A 21,328-nucleotide genomic window follows, 5' to 3' on the forward strand; every position below is an offset into this window, starting at 1 on the left:
GCCGGTCCACGGCACCTCTGCCGCCTCCCCTCGATCTCTGCGTGTGGTCAGCCCCTTTGGCACGGTCGTCTGTCCACGACACGTCCTCTTCTCGTCCGCCTCTGCCGCTGCTGCGCGCTGCCTTCCCTCCTCCTCCGCCCCTGCAACTGTCCTTGGTGGCCTGTGTCGAACCCTGCTTCGTTCGCCGCTTCGGCAGATGGAAGGCATGAGTTTGTGGCCTATGTTTGTCTGCTGGCTCCTGGAAGGATGCTTTGCCCAGCGACTGAACCATGGACGGACGCCGCGCCGGCCAAGTGCCCAGCCAGTGGACAACTTCCTTTTCGGCCTCGAAGGTATGGGTGGGCTAATGGTAACGCAGGGTAGGCCCTCCATTAACAACCACGGCTTACAACAACGTTGGATCGACCTCGAGCGTGTACAAACATAGATATAGCGTGAACTAGAAAATCTAATTTGTGGTCTGCGTCCTCCTCCAACATCACCCACACCAAAGGCGGTGCGCTGCCCCCTCTATCTCCTTAGATGTGAGCGATTTTTTGAGTTAATTTCGGTTTTAAACTCTGATTTGTGTATTGTAGGAAGCCTTTTTTTGGATGAAAGGTTTATGTTCCGTCTCCATGCACCTCTCACTGGCAGCAAGTCTGGTCAGTCTCTCACATCCACAGTCCTCTGTAACTTAAGCACTGTCAGCAAGAATGTGTCGAGATATGATGGGCTGTTCTCATATCTCCCATTCGGATGATTTTGATTGCAAGCACTGTCAGCACAAATCCTATTTTTCAGATCTTGGAGTACTGTTTGTCCATCTTGTATAATGCTTTGCCTTTCATCGATGCCTCTGAATATTTGTGCATGTCTCGCTGTGGCTCTGTGCTTGCTTACTAATCAACCCATCAGCCTTTTGAATTTTTGAGGAGCCTGCTTTCATGTATCTTGCCAAAGTGACACCCGTGAAAGTTATTTCTCTATTATTTTAGTAAACTATTTGGTGTATTCTAGACAATTCATGTTTAAGGGAAAGCATAACTTTATAGATTGATGCTGCTTCTGAAATGTTTTATTTGTTAGCAGGTACTTCTCTCTGCATTTACAGGTAAACAAAAATATTATAGTAAGGGCTCACAACTGATTTGACAAAATCAACATCAGTTATGTAGGCATCATGGATGTGATTCTAAAGTTACAGAAGTATATAGGAAGCCAGATCAATTTCTGAATTACTATAACCTTTTTTCTTAGATAGACCTAGCAATTCGGATCCGATGTACCAACTTGTGGAATTATTCTTTACAGTGAAGAGTTTGTTTAAGGATATTTATCGTCTATAGTTTCTATCTCTCAGTAAGGTCCCTGTATGGTTTTGCCAGTTTCACAACTAGCCAGATACGTGCTAGGAGGAATGTCAATTTTTAGCACGTCGTGAAGATCTAGAACAACTTTTTTTTTGACATAAAAAATAATTTGTTGTGCAAATTTTTGTTAGAATCAAGACTTCAGGAAGTAGAGAATGATTCATAATTAGTAGTGGCTATCCGGGTCAGGAGTTCAGCTTAGAGTAGAGACTAGAGGAGGATAGCTTGTATTGGCGATCACAAGAGCAAACTCTGGAGACTTGTTCCAATTCATAAATGGGCTCTACTTGTTGTGCTAACATATGACTTATATTTGTCGTATTTATCATATATTTGGTGACAAACAAGTTTCTCTTGATTTCTGGTAGCTAATACAATGCCTGTTCCGCATAAACGTCAACTCGTTTTTTTGTTATCTGAAGCTGTAGGTCAAACACTTGCAATTGCAGGTTGCTTTCTGTATGTGCTTTCGACAGTGTTTTCAATTTTTTAATGGGAACGATTGTGGACGCCCTTTACTTTATGTGCAGGCCACCATCATAAACCATTACACAAAATTGTCTTTTCTTTATGACCGAAGTCATGTCTGCACAGATATTTACCCAATTCAGTTAGACAGGGCATCAATCATCTGATTAATTTGGACCAATTCGATTCAGCCAGTCCGACTCTATTAGATTAATCTCTTTCATGGTGGTTTGAAGAAAACCACAAGTAGTGGATTTTACACTGAAAATGAACTCTTTTTTGTGCTGGTACAACTCATGCATCAAGACAATTTGGAAAACCCAAGTTTGAATACCCGTAATACAGATTTTCTAGGCAGGCATGCAGTTTTGCAGACTTTTGATGTTGGTTCCCTTTGGGAAACACATATCATGTGTTGATAAATTTAAGCTGGTTGGGACTTGTGGACTGGAAAACAATTGTTATCCATAGCCAGCATACCCCTGAAGCTGTATAAACTCTTCCAATTATGTGCTTAATCCACCTTCATTGTTGCCAGTTCTTTAGTACTTTGCACACCAGTTTTTGCGATAACAACATTAACAGTATCCTACCTTCTCAATCTTAGGTGCCAGCCTTCTTGTGTATCACCTATTTATGTACCCACCCATCATTAAAGTTGAAGTTATTGGACCTATCTAATCTTCTAGGTTTGTATGCCTGAAATATTGTGATTGACCGTGCTGTGGGTCTGTATGCCTGAAATATTGTGATTGACCTGGTAGGTTTTGCCATATCTGTTCTATTTGCCTACCCCTATATGACGTACCTGTGAGGACCTGGATTATCGGTTGTTCTGAATACTGCATCAGTCATAAAAATTAATCTGTGTGGGTATTCTTTGATCCCATTTTAAAATCCTTGTTGGCTAAAGTTTGAAGATTGACCTAGTACATAAATCATAGATTACAGTTATGCTACTTATTAGAATCGGCAGTAGTGTTTGGCCACCGCTTAGGAGTTACAGTTTCCTCTTTTATTTTGGACAAACTCGTTCTGTCTATTGCAGTAACTAAAGTTAATTTTATGTGCTCTCCATGGCTCAGGTTACCATCATCACGGGCAGTTTGATCCTTCAAAACAATGCCGTGGTATGTAACCAATAGGTTCATCCTAATGGGAATGTGTTTTATAATAGATATCTGTTGCAAATCTGCAACTGACTGGAATGTACCATAGCCTCACGACCAAAGAGGAATGTCCTTCAAGGCATTTGCCCCTGCAGGCACGGGCATTGTGTAAGTATATACCGTCTTCCTCCTAGTTTCTGCGGAAATATCCATGTGTTACTAGTAAAAATAACTTTAATAGCTCATGCTGCTACTTTAGCAACTACTCCATCCGTCCCAAAATAAGTGTCTCAACCTTATTTTGGGACGGAGGGAGTATATCTAAATGAAATGTTGCTGAAGCTGAAAAGTTAACACAGTTTTCGCAAATGCAGGTTGTGGGCGCAGAAACGCCAGCATGCTTTCTTCTTTCCAGGTAAATCCCTGTTTTAGGGAACTCCGTGTAACTTGCATTTCATGTCCTTGTTCAGCCAGCTGAGAGATCTTGTGAGGTTCTTGCTGCTGCATAATTGCTCCTCATATTCCACTGATACGATACAGGTGATGAGATGATGTTCTTTCTGCTGACTACTTGGATCTGTCCTCACATTCGAACCCTTCCTGGCCGTGCTAAATTATCTGTGAAATGATTGATGTATCCCATATTTTGATTCAGCAGGCTAGTCATATTGGCTGAAAGTATATATACGCTGTTCTAGTCACTAAAGTGCCTAGTCAAAAATTGCTGAGAGGGCACTCAAAGTGCCAAACTGAGCGCAGAGCTCATATGCTCAGTTCATCTAGGTGTTTGGTTACCTGTAAGATTGGTTCTCAGACGCGTATTTTATGGTGTACTAGCAAACACGCTCGTCTGTTGCAACGGGAGAAAAAGATCGCACCGCACACACACACTCGTCGACCCCAACAAATGACATGAAATCTTTTACGGTGCCATACGAGAAACTACATCGGGAAAAAAAAATGATTTTTCAAGTGTACTGAAGCTGTGTCTAGTTTATTTTAGGCAACAGAAATATCAACTTAGTTGCTGATATCAATTCACCTGCGTTCCTCCAGTCATACCCAACAAATAGTGCATTGGACTAAAAATAGGAAAGTACACTTTAGTACTCAATGATAACATGTGCATAAAAGCATTATTTCTCGGAACTGACTGTAAAAGGCCCGTGCGTTTGTAACGGGAGAAAAAAAATTATAATCTCCAATGGCCATCATCACATTTCGCTGCATCACTGAGATATACTATTACAATCAATTTCGTGAAATTATTAATACCTTTTTGAACTCATGAACATGTTTGAAATCATGAATATTTATTAAATTCATGAACACGTTTACAAATTATCAAACATTTTCTAAAATCAAGAACATTTTTTAATTCACAAACATTTCATAGTATTTGCAAACACGTTTTCTAAAATTACAAACATTTACGTTAACAATTTTCTTGAATCAGCGAAACATTTCTAGAATGGCATAAAATTATTTTGGAAATTAGTGGAACAATTTTTAAAATATACAAATACTTTTTTGATTTAACAATTTTTTTGGATTTAATGAACATTATTTGAAATGCAAGACCATGTTTTGAATCAGCGAACATTTTATGGATGAATAACTATTTTGTAAGTCACGAAGAATTTTCGAATTTTAGGATATTTTTCCATCATGAACATTTTTTGAGTTGGTAAAATTTTGTTCAATATTATTAAAATTTCAATACACGAACTATTTAAAATACCATGAATATTTTTAGATTTATTGAACATTTATTTTCAAAGTTTTGAACATGTTTTGAATAAGCAATTTTTTAAATAAAATCACGATTTTTTTTGAATCCACAAACATTTTATGATTTATTAAATATTTTATTTCAAAATACTCATTTTTTATTTTTGGAACCTTTTCAAAGTTCTAAAAGTATAAAAAAAGGAAAAAAATAAATTTAAAAAACAGGTTGCGGCGCGCCGCGTCTTATCCCAGCGGGTAGAGTGCGGAACCAACTAGTTGGCAAACGCTCCTTCAGGAGCCTCCCAACAATCACTTTTTTTTGTGAACCTCACATCATAACTTTATTTAAAGCTCCCAGCTAGGGATTTCGTCTGATACAACCTACAAAATGCAGTCTGGTGGTTCATGTAACCAAACCTTACATACGTTATTTGCCGCTCCATGCCTAGCTAACCGATGTGCAGCAACGTTAGCAAATCGGCTAGCCCATGTGATCTTCCAGCGTTCTCTCGAACCCAGGATCTGCTTAACCTCCTCTATGATCGGTCCCAGCTCAGAGAGATCCTTCTCCTTGTTCCTCAGCTTGCAAACGATCTCCTTGCAGTCCATTTTAATGTGAAGGTTTTGTATATTGAGCTCTGCTGCGAGTTGTGCTGCTCTTCTACATGCATATAGTTCTGCTCTTGCCGGGTCCTTGCATCTAGGGTAAGCATGGCACGATCCTCCCAAAAAAGCCCCCTCCTGATTCCTGAACACAACTCCAGCGCCTCCCATCTCCCCTACTTTGGACAGAGCACCATCGACATTTGCCTTAATCCACCCATCATCTGGTGGTTGCCACTTCTCCCGTTGGCCCTGAGTTGCTTGCCTGCTCTTTCTTCCGTGAATGGACGGCCACTCCTCCATTAAGTGCCTTACCCTTTTCACAATTGCTTCCACTTCTTCAATTCTCTGACCTCCCCTTGCATTGTTCCGCGCTAGCCACAAAGCATAGACCCCTTGTACCTGGATAGCCTTTGCATCGTCGGATGCCTCAGCAAACCAGGTCAAGAGCCACTTTGATAATGCAGTCTGGGGGCTAACTGACTTCGGCGGGATCGCCACCGGCACCCACAACTCCGATTGCATTATCTTCCAAAACTTCGCTGAGTGGAAACAGCCCCAAAATCTGTGATAGTTGGTCTCTTCCCTCCCACATGCTACACAGTGCACCCCGTCCTTGATCTTCCTCCTCTGAAGTTCAGCTCCGACGGCTAGCCCATTCCGAATGAGCCGCCACATATGCGTTTTAGCCTTTCCCGGAGCAACGGTGTCCCATAAGCTCACCCACGACTTGTGGTCCGCCACGGTAGATGATGTTTCCGGTCGGCCCGTTTTTAGTCGTTTCTGGGTCATCCGCAAGTGGTATGCCGACCGCACCGTGAAGACACCATCTTTAGTGAAATTCCATGCGAGATAATCATCCATTGTCGGCCCTCCAATCGTGATTTGCATGATATCCTCCACCTCGTTCGGGGGGAACATAGAATGCAGCTTTGCTTGGTCCCAAGCGTTGCCGTGCGCGTTAAGAAGATCACTGACATATGTTATCCCATGTACATAGTTTTGGCCCAGTGGCCTCAGGCTTCCTTTTCGCGGGATCCAGTTATCATGGTGAATTTTCACACTTGTGCCATCTCCAATCCTCCATATCAGCCCATCCAACAGGAGGTTCCTGCCGTGTATGATACTTCTAAAGGTGAAGGAGCCCCCGTCTGGACAAGTAGCATTAAGGATGGAGCCGTCCACAAAGTACCGAGCCTTCAACACCCTTGCACACAATGAGTTCGGGTCCTGCATCATCCTCCAAGCTTGTTTTGCGAGCATAGCTTGGTTGAACGCCTTCGGGTCTCGAAATCCAAGACCCCCTTCATGTTTCCTCGTACACATCTTATCCCAGGCGATCCAATGCACCTTTTTTTGACCATTCGTTTCACCCCACCAGAAGTTTGAAGAGATAGACGACAGATTCCCGCACATTTTCTTTGTGAGTTGGAAACAGCTCATGGTAAATGTTGGTGTTGATTGGAGGCCTGATTTTACAAGCACCTCTCTTGCAGTTTTGGACAATCCTTTTCCCTTCCATCCGCCCACTTTTCCTCTAGCACTCTCCTTAACATATTTGAAAGTTCCTTCCTTTGATCTTCCAACAACTGTCGGAAGCCCGAGGTATCTCTCACTTAGCGCCTCCACTGAGATGCCAATAATCTGCTGCACCTCCTGTTTCATATCTTCCGTACTCCCCTTGCCATAGAAAATGGCAGATTTTTGGAGGTTGACTTTCTGTCCCGATGCCACTTCATACTCATGTAAAATGGTTCGGAGAGCTTCGAAGTTTTCTTTGGATCCCTCTAGAAATACCACGCTATCATCTGCGAAGAGGAGATGTGTAACAGTCGGCCCCTCCATCCCAAAAGATACTCCCTTGATTTCTTTCTCACTTTGCGCATTCTTGAGCAGCGCTGAAAATCCTTCAACACAAAAAAGGAAGAGATAAGGGGAGAGGGGGTCTCCCTGTCTGAGCCCTCGAGAAGGACTAAATGTGTGTGAGAGCCCACCATTCAACTTGACAGAAAACGTAGCAGATCTGACACACCTCATGACCATCTTCGTCTAGTGACTAGAGAAGCCAAACTTCCGTAGCATTCGTTCCAAAAAATCCCATTCCACTCGATCATATGCTTTCATCATATCTAACTTCACGGCACACAGTGGTTTCCTTCTCTTCCTTTTCCTTATAGCATGCACACACTCATACGCCACCAACACATTGTCGGTTATCAACCTCCCCGGGACAAAAGCACTTTGTTCTTCAGAGATCATGAAAGGTAGAACCACCTTTAGCCGGTTAGCCAGTGCTTCACAGCTATTTTATACAAAACGTTGCACAAACTTATAGGGCGGAATTGTGTCAGGAGCTCCGGTGAGGTTGGGAGTGGGTTGAGAGCACGCCACTGCTTCTTTCAGATCTTGTTTTTTTTTCCGCATGTGTTTTTGGCTTTTTAGATGGTTCTTTTTCGGGTTTTCACCTATCTTTTCTAGCCTTTCAACAATTCTTTTGTATTTTTTACACAAAAAATGCGTTCTTTTTCTTTCGCGAGAGGCACGGGCATGCCTCTCGGATACGGAAAAAATGTTTTTTTTCTTTTTTTTTCTTTCACGAGAGGGACGGCCCCCACTCTCGGAAACTCAAAAGAAACGCGTTTCTCTCTTTTTTTTTCATGAGAGGCACGGTTTCGCTTCTGCGAGAGGACCGTGCCTCTTAGAAACAGAAAAATTAGAAACGGAAAAAACGTGTTCTCTCTTGTTTTTTTTCTTCCGCGAGAGGCACAGATTTGCCTCTTGAAAACGGCTTCCAGAAAGGAAAAAACTTGCTCCCAGTTCGCGTTCGTTATTTTGGTCCGTTTTTTTTCATGAGAAAAAGTTTGTCAGAACCTATTAACATGAGATCTATTATTGAAGTTCTCGACGCGAGGGATCCAACAATGAAAATGGTTCAACATTTGGACACACGATTTTAGAGATAAAACGTTTTGAATAAACAGATCTATGGAAAAAGGGAAAACTCCTCAGTTTGCGAAAATTGGCGCAATCTCAACCTGAGGAGGTGGAATTGATCTTTGGAACAAGTACTCCTCAATTAGTGATTTCGGTAGAGCGCAGTATAGGAGGTGCCTACTGCATGAGCCGGCCCAGGCGGGGGACTCTGAAACAATTTTTATCACCTATATAGATGGCATTGGTGGGTAATATTTTACAACTTTGGGGCAATTTTCATGACGTACAGCAAGAAATAATAGCCCCTTTATTATTATAGCTAACATGCCCGTGCGTTGCACGAGAGGGAAAAAGTCACCCCATACACACTCCCAAGACATGAGTAATTCGCTTGAAATTTTTCACGATGTCACATGACAAATAACATGATAAATGGTGTTGCGCAAAAACATGAAGATGGGATGGTTTTTTAAGTGTATTCAAGATGTTTTTAATTTATTAGACAACAAAAATATCTACCTAGTTGCAGGTATCTCATTACGCATCTCTTCTCGCCGCTCATCGGTGATGCCCAAGAAATATTTGCAGTACGATGAAAATAACAAAGTACAGTTTAGTAGTTAATGATAGCATGTCTTTATCGTTCTTGTCTAATTTTTTTCTTTTTTTTGGGTTTTACTGGTTTTTTGCTTTCTTTGTTTTTTTGTGTTTCTTTTTCAATTTTTACAGGTTTTGTTCTTTTCTTTCTACATTTTTGTTATACACCAAGAATAATTTTTATATACACGTTTACTATATCCCAAATATATAATTAACATTTTTGACAACTTATATTTTCTTATCTCTACTCTTTTGTAAAGATCCAGAAATAAAGTTCGTCAATATTAAAAAAAGATGAGCAATTTGAAAAATATTCATCGAATTTGAAAAAAAGCTCATCAATTTTTTTGAAAAGTTCAAAAACTAAAAAAAATTCTATCATTCTGAAAAAACAATTCATCGATTCGGGAAAAAATATTCATTGATTTGAATAAAATTTAATCAATTTTAATAAAAGTTCGTTGACTTAAGAGAAAGTTCGTTGATTTTGAAAATAGTTCATGGATCCAATAGAAATGAATGAATTACTTGATCGTCTGCTAGCACGTTTTCCTGAATTGGATATTAAATCCCATTGTTTGTGCTCGGTATTTTGTTGGGTTATAATGCAGTGGCTTGTGTGAATTAGTATCTGCCCTGTCATGTCCTCTTTCATGATTTAATTTTTGAAATGTATTTGTTTATCAGTTGCCTGCTGTCCAGATGCATAATATGGTCCAGTCATGTACATTTTTAACAAAGTAACGATCCTTTCTATCGCCCTGCGGTTTTGCTAAAGTATCTTTTTAGTTTCTGGTTGGTCGGTATTTTTGGAACCGTGTTGTTTGTTCGACAACATCTCCAGCATGCCCCTCTGGTGGCTAACGGCCTCCTCTTCCACTTCTCCACGTTCTCAACTACCTAGAGCAGGTCATGCGCCAAGTGCGCCCCGCACGCCCTGCCATGCAGGAGCGTCGTTGTACTCTCTCCCTTCCCCTCTGTACTCCTCATCTGTAACACCATATAAGCCCAACGAGGCTAAGGAATACAGCAGTGCGAGAGTTCACTGAACCTAACTTGGTATCAGACGCAACCGATCCTATCCCCTTCGCTTCCGCTATGCATCAGTTCCTTCGCCGCACGCGCTCCGGCGGCGACCTCGACACGCCGGCGAGCAACCCCTTCGCCCCCTTCCCTCTGGCTGCAGCGCCTCCGCCTGCACCCTTGGCGCCCCCCGCTCCACCGGCCGCACCCCGCGAGGCGCGCCTTGCCCCCGACGTGCTCCGCGGCAAGCAGGCCATGCCCGAGGCCACCCCTCCTTCGTCTGCTCCGGCGGCCGTGCCACCCGCGGTGACCACCGCGGCTGTTCTTCGCACGGCGGGGAGCGTCCCCGTCCAGCCACTCTCGCCCGGCGGCTCTGGCAGCGCCCTGGCCCTTCGTCCCGACGTGCCCGACGTCGGCTCCTCCTCCGTTGCGGCCGGCCTGCCGCCCTCCGTCAACCACTTCTTCCACCACCGGCTCGAGCTCGAATCGGGTAACTACTCCAAATGGCGTCAAATCTTTTACGTCGTCTGTTGCAAATATCAAGTGCAGCACCACCTCGACGTCGCCGCCGAGCCGCTTCTCCAGAGTGCCGTGTGGCGCAACGACGACCTGACGATCGTCCTCTGGTTCCACGGGGTCGTCGCTGACGATCTCCTGGACGTGATCGCCACACCGGAGAGCACCGCCTTCGACATTTGGCAGTAGCTGCACCTTCTCTTCCGCGACAATCAAGCTGGCTGTGCCGTGATCCTCGGTGCGGAATTCCGCAACCTCGTCCAGGGGATCTCTCCATCGCCGAGTATTGTCGGCGTCTCAAGTCCCTCGCCACGGACCTCGGCGACGTCGGCGAGCGCATCACCGACCGCGCGCTGACCCTTCAGCTCATCCGCGGCCTCAACAGCAAGTTCCGGATCATGGCCACTCTCCTTTCCATGCAGATGCCCTTCCCGACGTTTGTGCAGGCGCGCTCCCGGCTGCTGATGGAGGAAATCTCCGCCAACGAACACGCTCGACTCGACGGCCGCCCGGAGGCCACCGCCACCGCCCTCACCATCGGCTCCGGCTCGGGATCCTCGGGCATCTCCAGCGACCGCGGCCGAGGTGCCACCCCTCCCGCCGCCGATCGCGACGCCGGAGGCCGCGGGCGTGGCCGCGGGCGCGGTTCTTCTTCCTCTGGCGGTGCCCCGCCCGGGCGCGGCGCCCCTGCACCTGCTCCCGTCGCCACCACGCCACTCCACGGGTATTTTGCCCCGTACGGTGCTCTCCTTCACGGCCCGCCCCAGCCTCGCGCCCCCTGGGCCGCGCCCAACGCTGCCGGCGTCCTGGGCCCGCGTCCACCACCACCCCAGCTGGCCTACCCGGTGGTGCAAGCGCCTTCGTCCGCTGGCCCGACGTGGGAACAGTACCATCAGCTGTACGCCGCTCTTCAGAACCTGTCGACGCAGCAGAACGCCGGCGACAGTCCGGACTGGATTCTTGACACCGGCGCCTCTTCCCACGTGACTGGTATGGCCGACTCCCTCTCTCAGTGTTTTGCTCCATCTTTGCGTCATTCTTCGGGCATATTAGTTGGCAACGGTTCTCGCTTACCCGTGACGGCCGTCGTCTCCACCAAACTATCTTCCTTCTCTCTCTACGATGTACTTATTTCCCCCTCTGTCATCCAAAACCTACGTCGTTTTACTATTGACAACTCTTGCAGTATAGAATTTGACCCGTTTGGTTTTACCGTGAAGGACCTAGCCACCCTCAAGATCATCATGAGGTCCAATAGCCATGGGGACCTCTATCCATTCTTCACCAACTCCGGCGTGCAAGCTCTTCTCACGGTGGTCGGCAGCGACTTATGGCACTGACGCTTGGGGCATCCTAGTGACAAGACAATCTCCACTTTAGCTCGTTTTTTTCTTCCCACATGTAATAACAGCATGTCACACACTACCTTATGTACGGCATGCCAATTAGGCAAGCAGCCCCGGCTGCCTTTTTCCCATTCCAAATCATTTACTATAGCACCATTTCAGCTCATACATTGTGATTTATGGACCTCCCTTGTTTGTAGTTTTTTGGGTTTTCAATATTATCTTGTGATCCTAGATGACTACTCGCACTACTCGTGGACCTTCCCTTTACGCCACAAGTCCGATACCGTCGACGCCATCCATCGTTTCCACGCGTACGTCCTCACGCAGTTTCATGTCCCCATCCAATGTATGCAATGCGACAACGGCGGTGAGTTCCTCACCACTTCCCTCCGCGACCTCTTCTCCCGTTATGGCGCCTCCCTTCGCCTCTCATGCCCCATACATCTCCACAAAACGGAAAAGCCGAACGCCTCCTTCGTACGACGAATGACATTCTTCATGTCCTCCTCATACATGCTACACTACCCCTGCCTTTTGGGTTGAAGCCCTCCACACCGCCACATACATTCTCAACCGAAGACCCTCCACTGCCATTGCATCCGAGACTCCTTACTTCCGTCTCCTCGGCAAACACCCCACGTACGATCACATGCGCGTTTTTGGCTGTCTCTGTTTCCCTAACACCATCGCCACTAGCCCCCACAAACTTGCCCCTCGCTCCTCTCGTTGTGTCTCCCTCGGGTATCCCTTGGAGCACAAAGGCTATCGGTGTCTGGACTTGGACACTCGCAAAGTCATTATTTCCCGTCACGTTACCTTCGACGAAAACGTTTTTCCCTATCGTCCCACTCCGGACACCCCACAGCCCGCCCGACGCCCGGCCACAGAAAATCTTAGGCCCCAAATCCACCCCGAACCGCGCGCTCTCCTTCCCTCCTATCCGCATCCACCCGAACCTTCCTCGGGATCGCCCGCGCCCCGATCCCCCCGCCCTTCCTCCACGTCGCCGGGCCCCTCTTCCCCAATCTGTGCCCCGCACTTGCACCTGCCGCCACCCACGGATCCGCGCGCCCAATCAGCGCGCCCCTCCCCGCCCGCTTCACCCCCACCCATGCACCAGCCCGTGCCCCCCCGGACCCACCATCCCATGCACATGCACGTCCAGCTCCCCCCAGCTCCCCGCCGCTGCATGCATCCTCTCCCAGCCCCCCATGCACATGCACGTACCCCCGCGCGTCTGCTCGCTGCTCCCACGCTCCCACCGCGCTGTGCCCGTACCACCACCCAATAATCTACACCGCATGTGTACGCGGGCCAAAGCTGGTTTCGCTCAACCTAAAGCACTTGCTGCTTCCACGCCTGCTTCTTCCTCCATTAGTCCCATCCCTTCTTCTTACCGCGTTGCCCTACAGGACAAAAACTGGTACAACGCTATGCTCGACGAACATAACACACTGATGCAGAATAACACTTGGAGTTTGGTGTCGCGTCCCGCAGGTGCTAATGTTGTCACAGGGAAGTGGATTTTCCGGCACAAGTTCCATCCTGACGGCTCTCTCGCCCGGTACAAGGCGCGCTGGGTGCTTCGCGGCTTCACACAGCAGGCTGGCGTGGACTACGACGAGACGTTCAACCCCGTCGTCAAGCCGGCGACCATCCGGACTGTCCTTAGTCTGGCTGCCGGGAGGGGCTGGCCGATTCATCAACTCGACGTCAAGAACGCCTTTCTTCACGGCCACCTCGCCGAGACGGTCTACAGCACCCAGACGTCCGGCTTCGTCGACGCCGCCTCCCCTACGCACGTGTGCCGGCTGAACCGTTCCCTATACGGTCTCAAGCAGGCACCGCGGGCGTGGTTCTCTCGCTTCACCAGCTACCTGTGCATGCTTGGCTTCGTCGCGTCGCGGGCGGATTCGTCACTGTTCATTCTTCGCCGTGGTGACCACCTCGCCTACCTCCTTCTATACGTGGACGACATCATCCTCACGGCCAGCTCCACCGACATGCTCCGCTCCATCATCCAGGCGCTCCACCGCGAGTTCTTGATGACCGACCTCGGTGCCCTCCATCATTTCCTCAGGGTCAACGTCACCACCACCACCCGAGGCCTCTTCCTCTCTCAGGAGCAGTACGCTTTGGAGATACTCGATTGGGCCGGCATGCTGAACTGCAAGCCGCTCTCTACGCCCGTCGACACCCTCGCCAAGCTCTCCACCGACGACGGGCCGCTCTTCCACGACCCGTCACTCTACCGCAGCTTGGCCGGGGCGCTGCAGTACCTCACTTTGACGCGCCCCGACCTCTCCTACGCCGTCCAACAGTGTTGCTTATTCATGCACGCGCCGCGGGACTGCCATTTCCAGCTTGTCAAGCAGGTTCTTCGGTATCTCCGCGGCACGACGCTCCTCGGGCTTCGGATCCACCGCAACACCGGCACCGATCTCGTTGCTTACTCCGACGTGGATTGGGCCGGCTGCCCCGACACGCGCAAGTCCACTTCGGGGTACTGCGTCTTCCTCGGAGGCAACCTTCTCACCTGGTCGTCGAAACGCCAGAACACTGTCTCTCGTTCCAGCGCCGAGGCCGAGTACCGCGCGGTTGCCAATGCGGTTGCCGAGACCGTGTGGCTGCGCCAACTCCTCGGTGAGCTCCACCAACCTCCCTCACGAGCTACGGTGGTCTACTGCGACAACGTCAGCGCCGTCTACATGTCGAGCAACCCCGTGCAGCATCAACGGACGAAGCATATTGAGATCGACCTGCACTTCGTCCATGAACGTGTCGCTCTTGGCGAGCTCCGAGTTCTCCACGTGCCCACGAGCTCGCAGTTTGCGGACATCTTCACCAAGGGGCTCCCGACGCGTCTCTTCGACGATTTTCGTACCAGTCTCAACATCGGCGAACCCCATGTTGCGACTGCGCGGGGGTGGGGGGGGGGGGTGTTCGACAGCATCTCCAGCATGCCCCTCTGGTGGCTAACGGCCTCCTCTTTCACTTCTCCACGTTCTCAACTACCTAGAGCAGGTCATGCGCCAAGTGCGCCCCGCACGCCCTGCCATGCAGGAGCGTCGTTGTACTCTCTCTCTTCCCCTCTGTACTCCTCATCTGTAACACCATATAAGCCCAACGAGGCCAAGGAATACAGCAGTGCGAGAGTTTACTGAACCTAACTAGAGTACTTGTTCATTTTGCTATACAGTTTGCTATTTGGGTTCAAGAAAGTTCACTTTGGATTGCATTTTTAGTGTATGATGAAATAAGGCATATCTCAAACAAACAGAACCGTGTTCGAAATTGTGAAGTTCTTGCTAATCCTATTAGTTTTGTTTGATGATTGTGCTTTATTTTTTTCACCTTTTCTAGTGATTCCCGAAGAATGGATGCGCAGGATCAGTAGTCGGTTGGGTTAGATGACTCGATAGAGGATGAGAGGGATCTGGATGAGATCATTTCAGATGGATGGGCTATGGAAGCGGAACTTCCTGCAAGAGATGTGAGGACTGGTGCAATAGCTAATAAAAAATTTCCACGTATTCTTCATGATCAGGGTAATGGCATCACACAAAGTTCTATTTTCTATGTAGTATTTGGACAAACCCTAGCCGTTTGCCTTTGTAATTGTAGTCCCTTTCTTTGAATTGCACTTGAATTACTGATGCTTAAAAAAAGAGCCGCAGAAGAAGCAATGCAAGTTGAAGCTAAAGAAAGAGAGCTGCATATCAAGCAAAGCAGATTGCACCTAAAGAGAAGAGAAGAGCAACTGAAGAGAAGAGTAACCGAAGAGAAGAAAAGAGTAGTTGAAGAGAATAAAAGAACAGGGCAAGCGGGAGTGGAGCACCAAAGAGAGCAAGATCTTCCATGTTTAATTATCTTAGGGAACCTCCTCCAATGTCATGAAGTAGATAGTTCTTTTCTGTTCATGTTCATGTAATGAATTAAAGACCATGGTTGTGCCTGTTTGGTGTGCAAGTGTAACGTACACTAGTTTGGAATGATGTCAATACTATAATAGTGGGCACTGCTACTTTGGGTACTTAGGGTGGTAGTGATCTTATTTTCTGAGAATATGGCCATTTTATCAAAAAAAAATTGTTTGGTGCATCAATTTTATGATATTTTACATGACATTTTGTGGTATGGTCTAACGTATACATATGAATGATTCTGGAAAGTTACAACTGTTCTGTACCAATGGTTATGGAGATATTTGGCTGTTTAAGTTGGCAGGCAGACATGACGTTTCTTCTTGTGGCATGAGTTAGCTCGTTCAATGCGTCCCACTAGGAGCGGTTGGACCATATGTTGGGGTGGCGGCTCTGGAAGTGCTGGGAAGGTTGTGGTACGACTGCCCTATGCAATGTGGGCTGCAGGAAGCTGGGTCGTGCGGCGTTGCAGTTTGATGGAGAGCGGTGATATGTCGGAGTGGCAGTCTCAGAAGGCGGTGTAGGCTATGTGTGTATGGCGCCACAGAGCAGTGGAGGTCTGGCTGGCGGACCCAAGAGTTTCACAGTATTAATGCCATTGGTCTTGTGTCGTGTCCGCGATGTGGTTGTCGTCAAGGTTGATTACCAGCGTGTCGACAGATGCAATTTGCGCAAGGTAAATGTTTCGCGCCGGTACCCCGGCCGAAGCTTTCGGCCGGTCGCTCCCGCGTCGCTAGATGCGGTTACGATCGATGCATCCGCAATTAACCAGGTCATTCCACGTACGAGCGCGCACACATCCACGTGTGCAGCTAGGCCCACCCACCGCTCCACGCCTCTTCCCAACCTTATCTGTTCACGCATCGGTTCCACATCCATTCATTTACTTCACCGTAGCTTCCACCCCTCATCTTCTACCTCACAACTAGCTAGTAACACCTCTCTTCCTCCACATCCCTCTCACATATCAATGCCATGGATTCAACCCAGCGAGCTCCGGTGCTGAGAGACTTGCAGCCGGGAGTGGAGGGTGGGCGCGGCCGTGCTAGACCCTCCAAGCCCCAAAGCTGCAACCGTTGGTGGTGTATGCTAGAACCGGCGTTCGTCGGCGCGGCCACCAGCGGAGCCAAGTGCTGCAAGCGACGACAAGCGGGAGGTTCTTTGTTGTGACCGCCTTTTTTCGTTTGCTGGAACCATGGTGCGGGGATGCTAGAACCAGTGTACAGAGATGCTGGAACCGCGATGGGCGAAGCTTCGACGGCGGAGACAAAAGTTGCAACCCGCTGTTGGAGATGCTGGAACCTGCCATGGCAAATGCTGGAACCAGTCATAATTTTTGCTACCACCCTTTTTGTTTTGATTTTGCTGGAACCATGCTTAAATTTTGCTACCATCGTTCTTCGATTTTACTGGAACCGGCAATTTTTTCTGCTTCAACCAAGTTCTTTGGATTTTTTTTTGTTGCTTTCGATTTTTGCTGGATGTGGCCAATTCGTTTGCTACAACTGGCTTTTTCAAAGCTTCAACCATGTCTAATTTTTGCTACTAGCGTCAACGTTTTGCTACATGCTTTGTTCCTGGTTGCCATGGTGCTCCAAGTGCGGCGGCGAGAACAAAAAGAGCCTGCGGCCGGCGAGCTGCAACTATTAGTCATTTTTGCTGGAACCAGTCACCGCGGCGAGCACGACAGTCACCACGGCGAGCTGCGACGGAAACGCCATGTCTGCGGCCATCTGCGACAGTAACCACGCCAAGCTGGAACCACAGTCCATAATAGCTGGGACCATAGTCGTGTATTGTTGCAACCATGGGATCAGTGTATTTGTCTGGAAACCAAGAGCGGGGATGGCGAGCGGCAGCGAGCCGGCGAGGTCATCGGCGTTGGGGGTCATCGAGGGAGGAAGGGACGGGGGGTTCGTGCGTGGCGGCTCTGGTGCGGCAGCAATTGGGAGGAGAAAGAAAGAATCGAAGGGGAGGAAGTGGACGACGCGGGGCCAGATCGGACGGCTCATTACAGCTGTATCGGGCGGCTGTGCGCTGACCGGCCGAAATTTCGGCCGGCGCGCCGGCGCCTATCAGTGCCCTTTGCGCAAAGCCCTATGGAGTGTAGGCATCTTCACTAACGCGGGAGTGTCCTAGGTGTGCTTCTCCCATGGCAGTCACAACTTCTTCTTTCCCGCATTGGTGGAGGGGGGGCTTGTTTGGTGGCCTACTTGTGGCATTTGGCATGCCATCGGAGCGAGTGGGCTTGTCCCTATGTGTTGTGGTGTTCGAGAGAAGATTTGTCCCTTGTTGCGTCGGTTTTAGCTCGGTATTTTGCAATTAACTAGGCAACAGTCTTCATAATTCATGAAATGGGCAAAGCCTTTGCCGCGTATTATTAGGAAAAAGGGTCAAATTGCAAATTTTTAATATAAAATTCTATGAAATCAACCATGTTGTAGAACTGACATAGAAATTTTTTAAATGAATTGGATCAATAATTGGTGAGATTTTGTCCTTCAAGTTAGCACATCCAGATTTTGTGTCAAATTTCAACATTTATAAAAATACAGAAAATCAATTATTTTTCCAGGACGATATGGGAAAATCTTAGATGATCTGGACCAATGGTTTGTGAGATTTTGGTTGTTTAAGTTGGCAAGTTCAGATTTTTCAATCATGTTTGTTTTAGATGAATTAGGTTAATGGGTTTTGAGAGTTTGGCCTTTCAAGTTATACTATTCAAATTTTGTGTCAAATTTTAAAAATTCAAAAATAAAAAAAGAAAATCAGTCATGTTTTCTAGAGCTGGTCTGGGAAAGTTTAAGATACGATTGGTTTGTGAGATTGGTTGTTTAACTTCTCCCATTCAAAATTTTGGGTCAACTTTCAACAATTTAAAATAATCTACGAAAATCGAGAAGATCAATCATTTTTCAAGAACTGAGCAGATGAGTTGGATCCAAGGTTTGTGAGTTATTGGGATTTCCAATTCATGTCAGAGAGAAAGACAATAGGATGCACAAAAAATTACTCAGTTCATATCACCCAGAATGCTTCTTCTAGCTAGCTTGCTTGAGCGCCCGGCTTGGTGTGCAGCATGCACGGAGATGTCTGAGGTATCGGTGATAAACCAGGCGGCGGTATTGAATGTATCATCAACGTGAGTTTGAGAAGCGCCTAAGGCCTCATTTGGTACGAGCGGATCGACAGGGTTTCTAGAGGATTAACCCCGCGAGGCCCAGAAACCTCGCTAATCCTCGTCCGCCCATTTGTTTCGCGGGGTTCGCACAGCCGAGTCCCTTCGATCCCCTTCGTTCCACTCCTATCCACGCGGCTGGCCGGCCTCGAGGGCACCCGCGCGGAACGGGACGCACCGAGACAGAGCGTCGCCCCGCCGCCGCCTCCTCTTCCGCCGGTACTTCTCTAGGTAATTCCTCCCCCTCTCCTCCACTTCTCTATCCCCTCCCCTGCAAACCCTAGGGTCACGGCCGGCGGCCTTTTTGCTCCTCGTCCGACACCCTGCAGCCATGGCTCCGGCCGTTCTGCAGCAGTTCGATGCGTCCATCGATGAGACAGGGTGCCTCCATGGCCATCCTTCTCCTGTCCTATATGGCAGCAGTTTGATGCGTCCATCGATGAGTCTGTCCGTCTCTTCTCATTTGCAGAACACGGCAGTTAGCTTCAGTAGCCTTTTGGCCTGGTCTACTAGAAGCAAGCTGAGACTGTGGTATTTATCTGATTGAATCCATCGATCTGGAGCACTGATTGTTGTTATTTTTCCCTAGTGTCATGGGCTAGGGGTGTTATTTTGGTTCTAGTTTAATTTATGGCCTCCCACAGGCTGTTGTATTCTCACGCAGATTGATGTATTTTTGGACAAGAACAACAAACAATGATAACCTCTGTATCCCCACATTTTTATTGATCTTATGTTCATTTGTATGCATTAACAATATCTGTTCGCTATTCTTCTCTATCAAATACAACAGTGTAATATCTGTAACTGAATCTTAGTTGATTTTGTTTCGTGGCATCACACCTTTTTCTTGAAGCGACGAGAGAGAGAGAGATGACAGATGCACTTGCAAATTGGACGTTCCGTTCTTCTAGATTCATAGCAATCCAACAATGGATATTGATTGTTGGTTCCTTCTTCAGTATGCTTCATTTTGGTCCCCATCCATAAATTTGCAACTGATGCAGCACTCATGTACACTTGTAACTTGGTTACTTTATTAGTAACTTAATCCTAAAATAAAGGCAGAATGATGATACATATAACAAAGCCTTTGTATCTAGTTGCTACTATTAGTTTTCTCTAAATAAAATTCTCTAAAATAGTTGCTACTGTTTGTTAGGTCGAGGGCCTCATTTTTTAATCTACACCGGGCCTCCGTTTTCTTGGATACGGCCCTGATCATGAAGCTAGCTAATCTAGTTGCTACTATATCTTTGTCCTGTTTATCCATCTGTACACATGAATTTTCTTTTCTTTTCTTGGTGCATAATCCGGGTGAGCAACATTGATTCTCCAATATCAGAGTGTATGTGGCCATCTAGCCTAGTCTGCTAGTACTATCTTCCATGCATTCATTATTTAATTCTCCACTCTCAAATTATATAATACAGTGTGAAAATTTGATAAACAACCAAGCAAGGAAATTCTGTTTGTAGTTTCAAGTCCTTCAAAGTTGTTCTTGTGACAAGATATTGAAGAACGCCGTCTCCAAGGGCTCGAAGGCCGTCACCAAGTTCACCTCCTCTTAGACTGCACCGCATGTATCTAGTTGCAAATTTGGTTGTTCACTCTGGTTATCGCTAAGTAGTAGTAGTGTTAGTGCTGGATGAGATTCGTTCAATGTTAGACTGACACTTAGGTGTCATTCACAATTTTATAGCAAGTTTGTCTTGCTATGATGCTATTTAACCTGTAAAGATTGGATTTTTAACTGTTTTATATCATTTTAACTTAATAGGGCAATCCCTGCCTACCAAACAGTGCTTTATATGGAGGGGATTGTGGGTGGAGAGGGATTTGAGGTTTAAGGGGATCTGAGGGGATTGGGTGGAAGAGGGGGATTCACCAAATCCCCTGAAATCCCCTCCTCCCCAAACCTCTCAAATCCACCCCTACCAAACAAGGCCTAAAGGATCTCTCTCCTCTCCCCCTCCCCCGTGTGCCGCGCTTGCCTTCCTTCCCCTTGCCTCCTAGCTCCTGCCGACCCTTCTCTCTCTCTCTCTCTCTCTCTCTCTCTCTCTCTCCTGTAGCGTGGTAGAGGCTTTGAACCTTGAGAAAGTTCGTATATGTCACACGTTGGAAGGCTGGAAAATGGCATTTCACTCCATTTCATCAGACAACTTCCAATGACCGAACAGATCAAAACACATTTTATCCTTTTCTACATTGTGTTTCCCAAATGACTCTCAATTCGACACCAATGTTATGCACTGTAGTACCATCTATTGCTTGTAATCATTCTCTTGCATGACCAACTAAAATGTGCAGGTGAGCGTTCGCATCAAATACATTCATTAATATGACATGAAGGACAGAATACTAAGTGCAGGAGTTTTATACATATAATGAAGGCGTTGATTGCAAGAGAAATGGTTGGTGAGCTTCAGGATACAGATGCAACCAAGAGCGAATGGGTATTTCCCCAGAGACCCCATGCTTCTTTTGGACGTGTTTGGATCCCTAGATCATTAGTGTAAGCAGGACAGACGTTGTTGTT

The 21,328-nt window shown here is 47.2% G+C and overlaps 1 pseudogene; it reads left to right on the plus strand.

Annotated features, from left to right (window-relative positions):
- The first annotated feature begins 9,895 nt into the window (after window positions 1-9,895).
- LOC147983004 (uncharacterized) lies at window positions 9,896-11,736 on the plus strand (annotated as a pseudogene).
- The last annotated feature ends 9,592 nt before the right edge of the window (window positions 11,737-21,328 follow it).

This window comes from Triticum urartu, chromosome 2A (assembly GCF_056163025.1).
Source record: "Triticum urartu cultivar PI428250 chromosome 2A, HENAU_Tu73, whole genome shotgun sequence".
Lineage (NCBI taxonomy): Eukaryota > Viridiplantae > Streptophyta > Magnoliopsida > Poales > Poaceae > Triticum > Triticum urartu.